The sequence below is a fragment of the Rattus norvegicus genome, chromosome 13, assembly GCF_021556685.1.
Source record: "Rattus norvegicus strain SHRSP/BbbUtx chromosome 13, alternate assembly SHRSP_T2T, whole genome shotgun sequence".
Classification (NCBI taxonomy): Eukaryota; Metazoa; Chordata; class Mammalia; order Rodentia; family Muridae; genus Rattus; species Rattus norvegicus.
In genome coordinates this window covers 74,963,506-74,977,369 of record NC_141546.1, presented here as the reverse complement: position 1 = coordinate 74,977,369, position 13,864 = coordinate 74,963,506, and positions in this window count along the sequence as shown.

Here is a 13,864-nt window from a genome sequence, read left to right as displayed (position 1 = left end):
TGGGCTGGTGGTGGCAATGATTCTACCTTGTTCAGTTCTATACGTCCACCTCATTGATCAGTTTCTACGACATAATATGCACTCAAGGTAGCTTTGGGAACAAAGTCAGATTGTATTTGTTCTAATCTTACACATTACGCTGATCGATGAAGTAGAAACTGTCATCCCTTTATACGCTTGGAGTCTATCCTTGAGGTTTGATGTAGACTGTCTTCCAGGCTTGATTCACTTGGGATTGTGTGCAAAGCCCCACCCCCACTCTCCTCTACAAGGAAACCAAAGGGTCTGCTCTGACAGAAGAGCACTTGCCATGTGAAGCAGTGACCCAGCTGGAAAAGTTGAGGTCATGAAAATGAGAGACCAGGCCCATCCACGTGGGTTCTTCCCTGCTGATCCCACTGTCTGTGTGGGCCATCCATGGCTACCATGCAGGGATAAACTTTAGCCTCTTATAGACTGGGTTCTGACTATGGTTGCTCTGAATGCTGGGAAAATTCAAGGGAGGCTGGCATCAGTCCTTGCTAATGATCATACTGGGATAAATACATGGTAGTAGTCTTTGTTGCCTCTAAGAAAATCTAGACTGCTCAGATTACAGACGTTGGTTTGCTAATCTTTCTGTGTCTCAATGAGGCCACAATTTTATTAGCTCCATTTTCCAGATGGTGAGACCAAAGCAAACATATTAACTTAATTCGGGGAAAGCTAATCCTGACATTGCATTTTTCCTCTTACTCCCAAGGCCTGCCAACTTGTCTTTATTAACTGATGAGAAATGATGAGTTCTGTGGTTCTAGCATTCTTTTCTTTTTATTTCTTTTTTTGTTATTATTATTTTTATTTAATCTTTTTTTTACAGTCCCTTTGGTCTACCCTCTGACTGTTCTACATCTCATACCTTCTCCTTCCCCACCCCCCACCCACACCCCTGTCTCCACAAGGATGTCCCCACCCTACCCACCCCACAAGACCTCTAAACTTCCTGGGGCCTCCAGTCTCTTGAGGGTTAGGTGCATTTTCTCTGACTGAACCCATACCCAAGAGTCCTTTGCTGTATATGGGTTGGGGGCCTCATCTCAGCTGGTGTATGTTGCCTAGTTGGTGATTCAGAGTCTGAGAGATCTTGGAGGTCCAGGTTAGTTGAGACTGATGGTCCTCCAACAGGGTCATCATCCTCTTCAGCTTCCTCCAGCTTTTTCCGAATTCAACTAGAGGGGTCAGCAGCTTCTGTCCATTGGTTGGGTGCAAATATCTGCTTCTAACTTGGCTGCTTTTTGGGCCTTTCAGAGGGTAGTCATAATAGGTCCCTATTTGTAAACAAACCGTAGCCTCAGTAATAGCATCAGACCTTGGGGCCTCCCCTTGAGCTGGATCCCACTTTGGACCTGTCGCTGGACCTCCTTTTCCTCAGGCTCTTCTCCATTTTTGTCCTTGTAGTTCTTTCAAGACAGGAACAATTATGGGTCAGAGTTATTGACTGTGGGATGGAAACACTATCCCTCACTATCCTGTCTTTCTGCTGGAGGTGGGCTCTACAAGTTCCCTCTCCCCACTGTAGGGCATTTCATCTAAGGCCCCTCCCTTTGAGTCCTGAAAGTCTCTCACCTCCCAGGTCTCTGATACATTCTGGAGTCCCCCACTCTCCCTGGCCCCCCCACCCCTGATCATACCTCCCAAGATTGCCTGTTTCCATTCTTTCTGCTGGCCCTTAACATTATTTTCTTAGCAATATATATTCACTTGGGCAAGATGAGCAACAAAAAACACTTTTGCATTCAGGACCCATCCCTTTCTACTAAGAAATAGTGGGAATTTAGGGGGAAATGAGCTGGTAAAATTACAGAGCTTAAAAATGCATTTAATTTTAATACTTACTGACCTCTGCCCTGCGTACTGGGACAAAGTTTAAGTCCCCTGTGCCCTTAGTTTTGAGCTGCAAGTGTGGGATGCCTGAGTGGCAGGCTCTGAGGCTGATTATCTTAGCTCTTCTGTTTACTTTCCTTATATTGAGTTCCCATGTGACAAGCTCCCCACCATGCTGGGTTATTGTGAGGATTAAAGAATACTTAGAGCAGCTGCTGCCCACTGAGTCCCCAATAAATGATCTAGGATGATCACAACGACAAAGACTTCTCTTTTAACTGCAGGCCACAGGGATCCTTTCTTAAAAAGTTGTCTCATGTCATAAAATGGCAATCTCTATGTCTAATTGTTATCCCATTTACCAGATGTTATTCAAAAATGAAACTCTCCAGGCACTCCCAGAAAACAAGAGTGAGATTTAGGAGGAATGGCCAACAGAAAGCTATAGTAACCTGTCATTGAATTAATTAAAAAACCTTTAGTATGAGTTTGCCAGATGCAAACCATTGTTGGGAGACATATGCTATGTACCGGGGCATATACACACGTAAACAACATACACGCGCAAACAACATTATTTTCTGACCTCAAAACACATACCTATTTCTAGTTTAGCTAGGAGGCTTTGCTGGGTCCTCAGACAGAGTTAGTTTTCTTTTAGAACACTTCTGGCATTAATCCCACTCAAACATGTGTGTACATGTATGTATAGGTGTATGTTTGCATGGGTGTGTACACAGGTCTGTGGAGGCTGGAAGATACTGTCTGCCTATCTTCAGAAATGCTGTCTACTTCCTTTGTAACAAGGTTGCTCACTAGCCTAGAACTTGCCAATTTGTCTGTCTGTCTGGCTAGACAGCACAGAGACCTATCCCCCTGCCTTCTCCTCCCAGAGACGGAATCACAAGCATGTGCCACCATGCTTGGTGTTTTCACTTGGGCTTAGGGAATTGGACCCAGGTCCTCATACCAACATGGCCATTCCTCATCAACAATACCTTCCCTCCAGCCTGTATATTGTACAAGCAATTATGAGCCTGGGAGCCCAGGGTCGGTTCTTTCTCATCTGTAGCTTTACCAGCTTCACTACTAGTAGAAGCTACCTAACTAGCTTTACTAGCTAAGACAGAGCCTACCTCCATCGTGTATTTTCCATTCTCCATGGTATTGGTACCCTTAGCCATAGATCTCATATTTTGGATTCACTCTTAAACTTGACTCCTTCATGAGCCCTGTCCTTTGTGATCTTCCTATGGTTAGTTTTGCCTCTTTCACAACACTGAACACATTGATCATCACAAGCGAGCTGAGAGAAAATGGGGGGCTTTCTTCTTTAACATGGGGCATCTTGAGGAAGTCTAAAAGGCAAAGCTCAGTCTTCCTATGCTTTCAAAATCTAGAAGTGGTCTCTCTCCTCTCCAAAAGATCCCCCTGCCTATTAACACTACTTCCACTGAGAAGAATGATCCAGAACAAAGTTAAATTGGGGTCTAGAGGAAAGATTGGCCATAATTTTGATCAAAGAATTTTTGATCAACTACACTTACTTTGCCTTTTCTTTCCTCAAAGTTCCAGGGCCAGTCATTTCCTCAGGGTGGCAGATCTGCCCAGCTCATATCTCAGTGGAGTTTTGTAGCCTCGGACGTTGTCCAGGAACTTTAAGATTTTCTGAAAGTGACCATACAGTACGTGCCATCAAAGTGTCTGAGCCAGTGCATTCTCCTGAAGATGTTTGTGGACACCCAACCAGTTGCCAACCACCTGTCTGTCAGTCCGAATCGCTGTCCTTCTCCTAGACCACAGAACAGATCGTTCTGATGCCAGACACATGCCATCCACCAAGACGTCACTGCATACCTTACTGCACAGTCAGACACACATACTCACCATGGGCCCTGAGGCCTCCTGCAGAGATACAGCTCATCTCTCTCCCCTGCTGTGGTTATGCTTAACCAGGTCCTTCATGTATAATTACTTTTGAAGCACAGCTTTAAACTTCTCCCAAAACCACAGAGTCAGGGTAGAAGGTAGGGCTGCCAACATTTAAGAGTCAGGATGTCTGCCCTCTCCTTGCCTTGGGGCCATTTTCTTTGTTTGTGGGACGCTGTAACGGAAAGGTGAACAGACCTCTTTCTGCTCTGGTCTGATGGCTTCTCTGGGATATAACCCAAAAATCCCAGCATTCACTGTGGCGCCAAGACTCCATGACAGAGGCTCCTCACAGAGGCTGTGGGATAAGCTGCGATTGGTTTTGGATTTGGCTGGACCAGCAGGATTCTTGGGGAGTCTGTCATTGTCACTGGCAGCATGCTTTGCTTAAGAACTAAGCAAAAATAATGACAGCCCTTGAAGTTCTGGGTTTTCCTCTCCAGCTTCTTCAAGTCAGTGGCGCTTTGGATTAGATGATATATGTTAGAGGCAAACATATTCATTCTCTTTAAAAATTTTATTCATTTGTTTTTATGTGTATCAGTGTTTTGCCTGCATGTATGTTTGTTTACCACGTGTATGCTTGGTGCCCACAGAAGACAGAAGAGGGTGTTGGATCCCCAGAAGCTGGAATTATGGATGGTTTCTGACCTGTCACGTGGATGCTGGGAATTAACCCGAGTACTTTTGGAAGAGCTGAGAGTGTTCTGATCTGCGAAGCCCTCTTTCCAACCCCATGGTCCGGACACTTAAATGACCCATTTTGCTTCTAAATTCTCCTCCAGGGTTAGGGGGCTCAGCTCACAAAATCCAGCACATGTACAGTTACTCTTCCCACTGATCACAGAGAGGGTGGAAACAGTTGATTTCTTTGACATTTAGTGATCTCCAAAATCTGGCTCTGATTTACCATTTCCACATACTATTTCCTTCTTTGAACTCTTGCCTTAATCAAAATAACTCTTTTCTTTCCATACAATTTCCCAGCATTGTAACCTTTCTAATAGTGTGCTCCCACACTCTTCTTTCAGACGTGTCCGTCTCACGAAGACTTGGTTGTTCTGTCTGGCTTTTCTTTTCTTATTTTGTGACTGTTTTTGATTGTTCTGATAGCTTCAGCTGGCACCGCTACTGTGTCTGTCTGTCTGCATTCACACATCTCTCCTGAACTTTAACTTCTCTGCAACTTCAGACCTCAGCATCCCCTTCGGTATTTTGAGTGCATCAATGGCCCCTCAAACTGAATGACAAAGCTGAACTGACTTTTGTCCTGGAGTCTCATCTCCTGGCAGCGCACATGAATGAGTCCTAAGCAGAACCTGGGATTCACCATGCTATTAATTTCTCCCTTCGCCTTAATTAATTAATTAATTTCGCCTTTTTATCTCAGGAGCCTTCACTCCAGTTGTTTGGGACCCACATGAAGACATGTTACATATGTGTGAAGAGGCCTACATCCAGCCCTTGTATGCTCTTTGGTTGGTGGTTCAGTTTCTGAGAGCCCTAAGGAGCCAGGTTGGTCTTCCTGTCGAGTTCCTATGCCCTTAGGGGCTGCAATCCTTCCTCCTATTCTTCCATAAGAATCCCCAAGCTCCATCTACGGTTTGGCTGTGGGTGTATACCTACGTCTGGGTCAGTTGTTGAGGGGATCCTCTCAGAGGACAGCCATGGTAGACTTCTGTCTGCAAGCATAACAGAGCGTCATTAATAGTGTCAGGGATTGGTGCTTGCCCATGCGATGGGTCTCCAGTTGGGCAGGTTATTGGTTGGCTAGTCCCTTAATCTCTGCTCCATCACCAATTCCTGAATTTCTTGTAGACAGGGTAAGTTTTGGGACAAGACTTTTGTGGGTGGGATGCTGTCCATATTGCTCCACCAGTTTTCTTGCCTGGCCAAAGGAGGCAGACTTCCCAATGCTGTGAGTCACAGCTAAGGACACCCCCATTGATTCCTGGGTGCCTCCCCAATCCCAGGTCTCTGTCTCTTTCTGGAGATGCTCCCTACCTCCTTCTTAACACCCTCCACACTCATCAGTTGCAGATTTCTATTCATTCTCATTGCCATCCAGCCATCCTCCCTGCTCCTCCTCACACACACCCTGAGGCTCCCACTCTTCTCTGGATTCCCCCTCTCACTCACTTCTCTCCCCCCATCTGCCTTCCACAGGCATCCCATTCCCCTTTCAAGTGAGGCTCAAGCATCCTTGCTTGTGCCCTATTTCCTGCCCAACCTCTTTGGGTCCGTGGAGTATAACATGGGCATCCCGTATTTTATAGCTAATGTCCACTTATAGGTGAATACATACTTTGCATGTTCTTTTGGGAATGCGTTACCTTACTCAGGATGATATTCTCAAGATCCATCCATTTACCTGCAAGATTCATGATGTCTTTGTTAGGAAAACTTTTTAAAAATCATGCTTGCCTTTAGTCCATTAGCAATCTCTAGCAGTTCTTCCTAGAGAATACTCCCCCACTTCTGCTTTTTGTCAAAAGGATACAAGTAGTTACCGGGCTATATAGATTCTATACCATATCCTCTCCATGCTCTTTTCCCTCCCCCATTCTCTTCCCTGTCCCCAGTTAGGCACCCTCCCTGTCTCATACACATCTCCATAGCCAAGTCTTCACTAATATGCCTATCTCCAGATTTACATTCTTTAACTCTGTCATTAATTCATTCCAACAGTGGTTGTATGGTGGTGACAACTGTGAACATGGCAGATATGCTGCCTGCCCTTGTCCTGCCCTTGTTGGACTTTCATTCTGGTGAGACTGACAGGCTTCATGTACTTGCAAGAACGGCAACTGGGAGGAGAGGCCTGGGTGAGGGAAAAGATATGGAGTCCTGATCAGGTAACTGCCCCATCGTAAATCAGAGCATGAACTACCTACACACAGCTCTGAGTCTGATCTTTCTGCCTTCCTCCCTGAGACTTTTTTTTCCTCTGAGAAATGTAATGTACACTCACTGTGGGACATTTGAAAATACTGAGATACAAGAGAAACAAAAAACAAAACAAAACATACACTTAGAGCCTCGCCATCTCTCAACACTGAGGTGTTAACCCTTTCAGCTCTGTCTATACATTTTCAAAAGGATATTCCCCATCATGTAAGTGAAGTAAACCAGACTGAGAACGTCAAGTATTGCATGCTTTCCTTCATATGTAGAAATTATATCTCGTGTGTGTGCGTGTGTGTGTGTGTGTGTGTGTGTGTGTGTGTGTGTGATGTAAACGTAGAAAGAAGCCTATAAGAGGGGGAGGGAATGGCCTAAAGAGAGAGGAGGTGAGAAAAAGATGAAATATTACATCTTTACTCTTATAAACAGAATCTAGATTTTCATATATGACAGAATAAAAGCATAAGGAGACTTTAGACGGGGAGGGAGACTCGTGAGAGGGTTGAGGAGGGCTGGGGTGGGATAAAAATAAGCAAAGGGCAATGATGTGTCTCTCTGTGTGTGCATGTGCATGTGTGTGTGTGTGTGCATGTGTGTGTATGCATGTGTGTGTATGTGTGTGTGTGCATGTGTGTGTATGCATGTGTGTGTATGTGTCTGTGTGTGTAATGTCCTGATGAGAACTAATATTCTGTGTGCTAATTAAAAATTAATTTAAAAAACCTTCCTACATTAAAAAACATAATATGATTTGTTTTTAAAAGAATCTTCAGTAGCTTCCTGTTGTCTAAATTCCCACACTCCCAACCCAATGTATAGTAGTAGATATTAAAGAGGACACTAAAGGTTCCAACTTGTGTGACAACATCTGTATTTAAGCACAGATTGTATTACTTAAGTTCGTGTAAATATAAGCTGCTTGGAATATCGTTTTTCTATGCTTATACTTAAAGCTCTGTGGGGCTAGAATATCTGACATCATGTCATCTTCTCAATGCTAGCATTCACTTATTTAAATTACATTATTATTATTATTATTATTATTATTATTACATGTGTGTGTGTGTACATACTACTACATGTGTGTGAAGGTCAGAGAACAACCCACAGGAGTCTGGGTTCGAATTTAGAATTCAGGCACTCAGGCTTGACAGCTTTTAACCTACTGAGCCATGTCAGTCGTCCCTCTCTTAATTGGGTGGCTGAGAGACAGAGGACTGCATTTCCTGAGCCCTTTGCTGTGATGAACCAGTTTTGAAACTGGTTATGAAAAGCTGCATTTGCTGAGAAGCCTCAAATTCACACTTAGACCCTTTCCTTTGTTTCTCACATTATCAACCATTTCTTCACTTGCAAAATTAATGTATTTAATAGGAATGCGGAGTCTATGAAAGGTTTGTACTATCCACCTATAAGAAGAATGGAATTATACACTTTGACCGGTTGTAGCTTCCTGTGATGGTCTCTGCTGTAAAAAGACATTTGTTTTGTTTTGGTTTTGTTTGTTTTTTGGTTAGGGGTGGGAGCTACAATTAGTTGTGGATATAAGGATAAGCGTTTGGAAACTCTAATGGTTTAGTTAAATGGTAGTAGCTAGTTCTCTAGAATCTTCGGTCTTACCAGCCAGGTCGTGGCTATGTTTTTTTATCATGCTAGTAATGAATTCCCTCCTACTGAGTAGGCCGTAAGTCCAGCGTTACCCGCAGGGTTTGAGTGCTGCTATCGTTCCCTTTAGAATGTCTTGCTCTTCTGGTCATTGTTGATGTTCAGGTGTCACTCAATGGAGAGGACTAGTGATTGCTTTCCTCCCTTAGCAGTTTGTATGACTCCTTCCATGTCTGGTCCAGCTCAATTCCAAGTCCTCTGTCTGAAGTAAGTCGTGTCTGTAGTAATAGGGTTCTACGTAGTGACAGGATCCTATCGTCAACATCTGGGTGACAACCAAGGGTCATGGCCATAACCTGTAGTGGGTTTTCTTTTGTGGGGGGTTCTCTTGAACTCCCTGACCAACAACTTGAAAGGAGGTTGTGCCCTGTCCCAGTTGCTCTGTCTACAACACAACCTCTGTACCTAAGGCTGAGGGAATGTTGTAGAGGAGGGGACAGAAAGACTATCAGAGTCAGAAGACTGGGCTAGGACATCTGCTGAGACACGGTGTCTTCTATCTATGACAGGGCTACTATACACAGGAAAACTCAACAGTGTGGTTGTCTAAACAAGCTTAAAAACTGACCACACCAATGGACATGTCAATATTGATGGGGAATTCTCACAAGGCTTCACCTTTAGCCAAGATTATCCCAAAAGGCTATCCTTAAACACATATGAGCACCACTAAGTAATCTCAGCAGGCTGTATTTGTAAATTTTTAAACACACACACACACACACACACACACACACACACACACACACACACACAGGATAAGAGATGATGAATCTGAGAAGGAGTGGAAGGGATACAGGAAGAATTAGAGGAATGAGAAAGGAAAGATGCAAATGCAGTACTCAAAAAATGAATTAAAAGAGTTTGAATTGTGGACAAAAACCTTTCCCAGGCCCAGAAGAGATAGGAAACCTACATCATCAACTCATTTACATCAATTATTTTCTTTTAGAATACAAGAACTCTTGAATGGTGTTTTTTTTTCTTCCAAGACTTTAATTTAAAAATCAACCAAATGAACGAACAAACAAAAAAAAAATAAGCCTTTTAGACACAACCTGCTGCCCAGGTCTAAACCCTGACCCTTGCTCTCCAACTCTAAAAAGGACCAATTAGTGTATTTTACTGTTTGCAGTTAATTTTACGTATGTTCTGGCCTTTGTAAGATGACCATGGATGCAATGGGGGAGGAAACTAAATAACTCCTTCTTTGGTTAAACTGAACATAAATCCACTTTCCTTTGTGTCTGTTTCTTAACCTTTTAAAACTACAAACCCACGAGTAGGTTTAATGATTCGAAAGGTCCAGTAACCCTTCTACCAATGAGGGACGCTCATGGAGAGAGGCTTTGGAGAGAGGTGGGAGGCAGAAGAGTGCCATCAGTCCTCTGGCTTTGGAGGTGCATGTGAGGCACAGTGTTCCTCTGAAGAACTTGCTGCTTTGATGCCACAGGCCACTGGGATCAACAGTGCCTGCCTGCAACTCCGGAAGCTCAGGATTTCCTGAGGTAGAGGCAGATCAGAGTGCTGGGTTTTGGACCCCGTTATCTTTGATCTGTGCCTTAGTTCTCCTGTGTCCCCCAACAGTTTTCTACATCCTGCCTGAGCTAGAGTTGAGTCTTCTGTCTTTCCTACCTTTGTACCTGGCTTAGTTTCTGGATCTATAGCTGCTAAGACAGACAGCAGTCTCCATTGCTTTGTTACTTCAGGTAAGACATCTTATTCTGTGAACAGAACTGTAATATGTAGCGATTTGACTTTCTTCTGTACAGTGGTTTATCGAGGATGAGTGCAGTTACACAAATACAAGTAAAGATTATGAGACAGGAGTTATCTGGCAGTAGCTCAGCACCACCACCATGAGAAGAACTCCAGAGTCTCTGGTGACTGTTGTGTCTGTAGCTCCATGAAGGCTTGATGGGGTCATGGTGACTATTGTGTCTGTAGCTCCATGAAGGCTTGATGGGGTCATGGTGACTGTTGTGTCTGTAGCTCCATGAAGGCTTGATGGGGTCATGGTGACTGTTGTGTCTGTAGCTCCATGAAGGCTTGGTGGGGTCATTTTTAGGTGAGGCTGTTCCCCATTCCATGTTCTGCAAAATGATAGTTTTTCAGGCTGTATCTTGCCTCAAGAGGTCCCTTTTAATGACAAGGTTTTAACATTATTTTATGTATATGAATTTTCTGTATGTCTGTATGTCTGTATGTTCATGTGGACACATGAACGCTTGGTGTCCACAGAGGTCAGAAAAGGTTGTCAGATAATACTTTGGAACTGGAGCTGCAGATGGTTGCAAGCCATCATGTAGGGAATGGGAATCAAACCCTGGTTCCCTGCAAGAGCAAAAAATACTCTTAACCACTGAGTCAACTCTCCAGCTGTACGAACAGCTTTCGACTCCATTTTGAATACAAACAGTGAGACAGGGACAGGATGACTGTATGTTGGTGGGCACACAAATAGCACAGGCACACCCTGCCAGGGCTAAATGATTAATTCCTAAAAGTAAATAGTGCAACAGTATAAATCTATCAAGGTAAAACTAGGACTACATGAGCACATGGGTATATTGAAATAATTTCAGGAAAATGGTGCCCAAGAACTTACAAATGTGCCAGACTACAGAAAGCCTCTAAGTCCCTCATCTAGACCCTGTGTAGAGGAAGGAAGGCATCTGACACTGTCAAAGCAATATCACTGGTGTACACATCAAGAGACTGGCAGTCCTGACTATCCCAAGGCCTTCAGCCCAGCTTAGGCCCTCAGTTGACACTGCCTAGTCAAATTGCCACCTGGCCATGCACCTGCTCACCTGTCTGGGCATGTCTGTTCTTCTGTCCACTCATCATCCACAGGCCCTGTCTGGGCATGTCTGTTCTGTCCACTCATCACCCGCAGGCTTCTCAGCTCTGCATCTACTTCTGCTGCTTGACTGGGGCCTCAAACACTGTGTTTGTAGATTTAAAAAGAAGAAACCAACCAACCTCAGTTCTATTGCTACATCGGCGTTTCCTGATTTCAGCTTCAGACTCGGGAGTATTTCAGATCAGAGGCTGAGAGATTAGGGAGGCTCACCCACTGATGTCTCTGGTAACATTCTGAATTTAAAGGCAATTCTGAAGCACCCCTATTCCAGGCATTTCAGGCGAGGGATACTCAGGCTGCACCACAGGCCAAAAAGCTTTCACGATAGGAGTTTGTTTTGTCACAGATTTACAGGGTTCAGGGTAAAGATCCAGGTCAATTTCCTCTGAGGCTCTTTCTGTAGTTTGCCGATGGCTGACTGCCTTCTTGCTGCGATTGTACTGCCTTCCCTATGCTTACATTTACCTTACTTTCCTTTTCTCATAAGGACACCGGTTATGTTTGATTAGAACGTACCCCAAAGACCTAGTCAAATTAGTTATCGCTTTGAAGATCTTATCTCCAAATATAGTGACATTCTGTGCTACTTAGAGTTGGACTTCAACATATAGATGTGGGGAGCACTATGCAGCCCTCGACATTTTCTGAGTTGAACCACAGAGGGAGAACTACTTCCAACGGGCCCAGTAAGGCTTTTCATAGAATTTGGCAACCTGGAGATTGAGATGGTAGGACAGACCTAATTAACATATAGATTTAATTCGGGACAGGATAATTTAGGTATTGTTGGATGTTAACCAAATAGACCAATAGATCAGAGTAGAGAGAGGCTGAGCTGTGCATGCGTGGAGCCCTGGAAAAGGAAAGGGGATGTGAAATACCAGAGGAGCAAATACATATTTTTCTTTACAGATGTCCAGTTCTTTTAGCATCATTTATGGTCTCTAGATATCCATTTGGACAAAGTACTGGCTACTTTTTTTTAACCTTGGGCAAAAATACATTTCAGACTTATAATAGACCTACGTGTGCTAAAATGCAATTTAAGAACCTCTGTAGAACAATATAAGCTGACTATCTTCATGACCTAAGGATAGGAAAATGCTTCTTAAATAAGCCTCAAACAGAACAAACCATAAAGGGAAATGATGATAAAGTTGAGCAAATTAAAATGAAAAACATCTGCATAATAAAATACCAGACAGAAAGGGACAGAGAAGTGCAAATAAGGAGAAAAAGCCAGCAGCGTGAGAATATATTACGCTCTGTGCAAACAAATCAGTGTGAGATGCCACAAAAACCACCTTAAGATAGTCATTAGTTTGCTAGCACTGGATATACGGGTTTAAATACCAGTTCGATGCGATGAGAAAAATCATTTCAAACTTGTTATTTTCAAAATTAAAATGTCGGAGTATATGAAAACAAAATGTGCGTCAGAAAAGAGGTTGTATTTAAGCTTCATATATTCATGAAATAAAAATATAAAGAAAGCCAGGCACGGCGGCTCCAGTCTGTAATCCTAGCATGCTTGAGGCTAAGGTGGGAAGTTGTCTTGAGTTCAAGGCCAGCCTGGGACACACAATGAATTCTATGCCATCTTGGGCTATGAAGTGAGACCCTGTAGTGGGGCGGGGGACCGTAAGAGAGATGCACTGGAACAGTAATCCCATTCAAAACACTGTTTATCGGAATGTTCCAATGTGCACTTGTGCAAGTGTGTGGAGGCCTGGGGTTAACTTCAGGTGTCATTCCGCAGCTGCTGTCCCACTCATTGAAAAGCAAGCAAACAGGGCTGGAGAGGTGGCTCAGTGGTTAAGAGCACTGACTGCTCTTCCAGAGGTCCTGAGTTCAATTCCCAGCAACCACATGGTGGCTCACAACCATCTGTAATGAGATCTGATGGTCTCTTCAGGTGTGTCTGAAGACAGCTACAGTGTACTCACATACGTAAAATAAATCTTTAAAAAAAAAAAAAAAGCAAGCAAACAAACCAACTAACCACAGGATCTCTCACTGGCCTAGAATTCCCTGAGTTCATTGGCTGGCTAGCCGGCCAATCCCAGGGCTCTTCTGTCTTTGCTTCTTCAACACTGGGATTACAAGCAGGTGGCACCAAACTGGACTTTTCTTTTCCCACATGGGTTCTGGGGATTGAACCAAAGTCCTTGTCCTTGCACGGTACATTCTTTATGGGACGAGCAATAAAGACGAGCTCACAATGCTTCTCTCACAGGGAAGGATGGATAAGACAGTGTATGTAGAGACTTTAATAGCGTTTGTACTTAGCTAGGCGGGGACATTAGCGTCTTCTCTATGCTGTTCCACAGGTTTGAGATATTCCACATTTTTTAAAGGGAATATCTCAACATGTTGACAATGAATATTGTCTACTTTTTGACACTTTACAAATTTATATAGTAAGAGTTTTGATATCTGAAAGCAAGGATGGATATGGGACAAGCTGGAGCTAGAGCCTGATGGGAAAAGGCAAGGGTGGCAGTGTGTCAGTCTGCAGAGGTACCTATTGGGCTCCTGTCCCTCAGTCACACATGGAACTGCTCCTGTACCACAGATGGCCTCAGATGGGTGACCTCAGCAGATCCACAGGAAAACCATGTCATTACCATGGCTTTG